General features: G+C 36.8%; 1 long non-coding RNA gene across 1 annotated transcript; it reads right to left on the bottom strand.

Annotated features, from left to right (window-relative positions):
* Positions 1-1,652: 1,652 nt before the first annotated feature.
* LOC122300081 lies at positions 1,653-3,933 on the bottom strand. The gene is made up of 3 exons (XR_006239901.1): positions 3,775-3,933; positions 3,285-3,312; positions 1,653-2,026 (listed from the first exon to the last, which is right to left on the bottom strand). It is a non-coding gene; the product is annotated as an uncharacterized LOC122300081 (long non-coding RNA).
* Positions 3,934-5,216: the final 1,283 nt, after the last annotated feature.

Here is a 5,216-nt window from a genome sequence, read left to right as displayed (position 1 = left end):
ATTGAAACAAAGAAATGGTTGGTGGAAATAACAAAATTGATGGAAAGACTCTAGGGTTTCGCTGGAGGTCGATTTGGAGAAGGAAAATTGTAGCGCTCAATGGGGACGAGGGCTTCCTCCAAGGGGCGTGGTTGTTTTGCTTTTTGCTTCCTACAAAGCTTGGGGACAGCTTCCTATATAAGGAGTTTTGTTTTATTTTTTAAATCACTTAACACGTGGCATATCTACGTGCATCGGTAAGAATCAATGGTAATATTGAAGGGGAATAGCATTTTTCAAATTAAAATACTGACAAGCAAAAAAATTAAAAGGTTTTATTGCACTTTCGCCATGTGGGCCTTAGCCCATTCAATTGATGACGTGGCGACTAGTGCTTGTCATGTCATATTATTATAATTTTAATAAGAAGAAATGAAATCAAATTGGATTTAAAATCATATTCGGTTCCTCCGACATCCCATTCATATTAAAATATTTTCAGAATCCAGAATACTTCACCACCTTGATCATATCTTCTCATGTTCAAAGTAGAACATTCCATCAAAAAGCCATCAAACATGAGTGCTAGCAGTTTTGAGATTTAGGTTCATATTTTTCTGGTTTTAAACATTGGAGATAGAACTGATAAAAGAGGATTGCCATGGGGATTGACCGAAATACTTTGATACCCATTTTTGCATTCTTTCTTATGGCTTCTACTATGGCTTCCACAAGACTGAAATACTTTGATACTAAATTGGTCACACACCAAGCTCTGCAATTCTAAAGAAAATTGAAACAAAGAAAAGGTTGGTGGAAATAATAAAATGGATCAAAAGACTCTAGGGTTTCGCTCGAGGTCAATTTGGAAAAGGAAAATTGTAGCTCTCTATGGGGACGAGGGCTTCCTTCAGAGGGCATGGTTGTTTTGCTCTTTGCTTCCTACAGAGCTCTAGAACAGCTTCCTACATGGGGAGTTTTGTTTTCTTTCTTAAATCACTTAACAAGTGGCATATCAACATCCATCGGTAAGAATAAATTGTAATATTGAAGGGGAATAGCATTTTTTTAATTAAAATACTAATAAGCAAAAAAAAAAAAAAAGGTTTTATTGCACTTTCACCACATGGGCCTTAGCCCATTCAATTGATGATGTGGTGACTAGTGCCTGTCATGTCATATTATTATAATTTTAATAAGAAGAAATGAAATCAAATTTGATTTAAAATCATATTCGGTTCCTCTGCCCTCCCATTTAGCTCTCACTTCCTCAGTCTCTAAAGAAGTGGATCTATTGTCATCATAAAATTTGTCGTCGATGCAGCTCTAATGAGGATCAAGAAGTCACCAGAGAAGAAGCTTCGAGATAAAAGTACTTTTCTTCCTAATCTATCTCCCTCTTTTTTCAGCCCCTCTATCTTTCACACACTCACTCTCTCAAATTATAGTGTTATATTTACAATGGTATTAATGATATTTGTGACGTCCCCAGCCCTCGCTTAGGATTGGACGGTAACTGAAGCATTAGAACATGTAATACAAGGCTACATACCCCTCGTACATAATATTTAAGATGCAATGCAACTATTAATCTAGCATTATGTAGTATTTCACAGTGGTAATTCTACTTAGGTCAAATGTAATAAAATAGATATCATGGTACCGAAGCACAAAATTTCAAAATAACAGATTTCATAAAATCTTTCAAAAGGCATAATTGTTTCAAAAACTCCAAAAAATATGGGACCTTCATTTAACTGTCATCAAAACACACATTCTATCTTCATGATCTTAGTGGTCCCATATCAAAATGTCCTCTGGCAAGGCCGATTCTACTTAGCCATATCCTGGTTCATAATCCTTCTTAACTCTTTGAAGAGCTACAATACTTTAGTAATGAATTGGTCGGCAACCTCCAACCTCTCCAAAATGAATGGCTTCAAAGAGATCTCATGTCTCTTGGGAGTCTCCTTAGGTATCTGGGGAGCTGGTCTCTTGCACCTCCCCATGATTTTCCTTTTGGGTTCTTATCACAATTTCTATCATTCTGAATAAGGGAATGAGAGTGGAAATTACAACAATGAGATTTCGAGAAATTTCAGTAAATAAACAAATAACGTACAATAGATATTATAATCATATGAAAGCAAATAAAAATGAATGCATAGATATGAACTTGTACTTATGCACTTGACTTTTAAAAACGCAACGTGTATTAGAACTCTTATAACATTTTCATAAAAGATCTTTCATCATTTCATTATTGAATATTAAAACATACATATAAGCTCGGGTTCTTGTTGATATATCATATCATGACATGTCTTAGAGCTCAAGGCCTTATTCTTTGACTTTAACATGTAATTGGATACCTCATGGCTCCATACACACCGTGTGTTCCCTGCTAGTTACCGTATCAACCGTTGGCCTACTTTGACCAAGTTGACTTCGTCTTAATCTTAATCATACTTAGTACGACAGTTCACCTTTTCGCCTTCACAGTATGACACCCACTAGCTTTAGATACAATCTCGCTCTAGTATCATTTTCTTTTAGAAATCATTCGAGTTTTGTCGACCATTCTTTGTCGACCCAGAGGTTATGACTCCATTTTAATCAGTGGATAGAGGAGTTCCACTAGGTGATTCCCCCATCCTAGCATTTGGAGACGTGACAACTTTAAACGACACTTTTTTTATAGAAAAAGTTTCACATACTCAATGCATGTGGCATAGACTATGAAACCTTATATTTTCATGAGACACATACTAATGCATGTCGAGACTCAACATAGCCATACATCATGAAATCATGTGCAATCATATACATTCTGCATTACGGATTGAAAATATTAGAACATGCGACCATGTTCTTAATCAATAACTCTTAGGCATTTGAACAATAAACAAGAAACGAAACATTCATAACTTCACATGTACTATGCAAGGCTAAAGCATACAAACCCTAGCATGCATGAATATTGGTCTTATGCCTTTAGATCTTTAAACACAAAATGATAACACTTCATCCATGGTCATGGCCGAAACATAACAACCTTGAAATACACATTACACCAACATTTCATAAACTTAGAATCTTCTCATTTCCATGACATAAACTAACAACAATAAACCATTTCAACCATATGGTGAGCGAACATGCAAGAAGCCGATTATATCACATGGTAGAATATCATCATCTCAAATACCAAGATACAAATGAACAAACAAACGAGTACACATGACATATATATATATATATATATATATAAAAGATATCCAAGTGTAAGTTAGAAATTTACTTACAAAAATCTAAAAGCGACAAGTGGGCAAGCTGAAAACATAGTTCAACAATCATTAGGACCAATCATCCAAAAACCTTAATCTCTGTGTGTGTGTAGGTGCAGCTCTTGGCTCATGAAACTTATTTCCAAGACAAGAAATAATCTTTAAATATTCAAAATTCCCACCCTAAGGTCAAAAATATTCATGAAACAAAAACCCTAGTTCAAGCAAGTACAAAGGCCATGGCCCTCTTTCTTTAAAAATCTCATGCTCATGAACTTAAAGCAAACAAAGTTTGAATCTACATTCCTTTAAAAGGAAAACCCTAGTCTAGCCGAGGGTGTGTGTGTGTAAGCTCATGTGAGAAATTTCACCAAATCTGAAAACTCTACCCTTTCTTGGTTGTGTGTGTGTGTTTAAGCATATGTTTATGGTAAACTTTGTCCAGTCTGAAACTTTCTCCCTTTGGCCGTGTGTATGGTGTAAGGAAAAAGAGTGTTTGGTTCCTTACCTTATGTGACTTCCTTGTTAGATGCTATCTTTAGCTTGACATGCACATAGAGTGGAGTTTGAGTGAAAAGATAGTGGCATGAGTGGTGTTTGGATGGAGAGAAAATGATAGAAATGGAAAGAAAAATGAAGTGGCCAAAAGTCTCAAAAGAATTCCACCAAGCAACTAAAAGGCCTTAAGATTTTCGGCTCTTCCTTTTATGTAGGCATGTGATCCTTCTTTAAAAAGCTAAAGCTCCTTTGCATGGATGCCATTTGGCACCTAACCCTTGTGCCTCTTCCCTTTCTCCATCATGGGATTGTGTTGGAAACCTAATGAAACTTTTTGGACAAGTGGCGTGGCCTCCTCAAAAGCAAAACTCCTCTTTCCTTTTTGCCCTTCCTTTTGTGTCTTGGTTCTTTGTATCTTATGGTAAAATGGTCATTCTTCAAACTAGATATTCCTCAATCCTCTACAAGTGTGCATGTGTGCCATGTGGCGTGTGAAAAGTGTGTGAGTGTGGTGGCCAAAAAGCCCATTTGCTTCCCAAGAAGAAGATATTTCTTTTACCAATGTCTTGAACATTGTGTGATTGCTCATTGGGGGTGGCAATGCACAAGTCCCCTTGCCCTAGCCATCCACCTCAAATTTTTCCTTCACAATATTCTTCTAGAAGCTTCATAAGCATGTAAGTCTTCTCCTTTCCAAGTAAGATTTCTCCCTTTCCCTAGGCAAAAACTGTTCACCTTCTATCTACATGCATGACACTTGGCTGCGCCTTTTAGAAACCAAAATCTTCATTCTCTTTGGTTGTCATGCATGGCCTTTTGGCCTTCACTAAGCTCCACTTTTCATAACCTAATCATCTTCCTTCTAAAACCTTTCTCAAATAGTGACAAGTGTCACAATACCTTCATCTTACAAACAAGCCTTCTTGCATGCATGACACATGGCAAGAAAGGGGTTATCCCCTAGGGCAGGCGTGCATGACCAAACCCTATACTTTCTTTATCCTCTCTTCCATTAATTTAGTCCAGGTTCATCAAGCATTAGTAGTAGGTTCCAATAGATGATAAGTAGCATCCAAAAGTTTGGGTTGGGCATGTGCCCTAATTCTAATGGGCTTCAAAACCTCAATTCCACTATAAGGGCTGAATCACTCATGGGCTTGGGCCTCCCTCAAGACCTTAGATGCCCAATATTCCATTCTAGTCTTGAAATGGGTTACTCTACCTTGCTTGGCCCTAAATAATGTACTAAAATAAATACGAGACTTAGTTAAATTCCTGGTCATCACAATATGTAGCCGTGAAATCCATTGAGGATCTCACTTACGACTTGCTTAATCTTGACATTTCTTCAAGGACGTCTTTTTGGTTGTTACATTTTGTTAATTTTTGAGTTTTATGTTAGTATGTGTTGTGGGGTTTTAATGTTATTGTGTGTTGACTTATGCCAATTTA

Source organism: Carya illinoinensis, chromosome 2 (genome assembly GCF_018687715.1).
Source record: "Carya illinoinensis cultivar Pawnee chromosome 2, C.illinoinensisPawnee_v1, whole genome shotgun sequence".
Taxonomy (NCBI): Eukaryota; Viridiplantae; Streptophyta; class Magnoliopsida; order Fagales; family Juglandaceae; genus Carya; species Carya illinoinensis.
The sequence above is the reverse complement of the archived record's forward strand: the minus strand, read 5'-3'. Positions and strand labels throughout refer to the sequence as shown.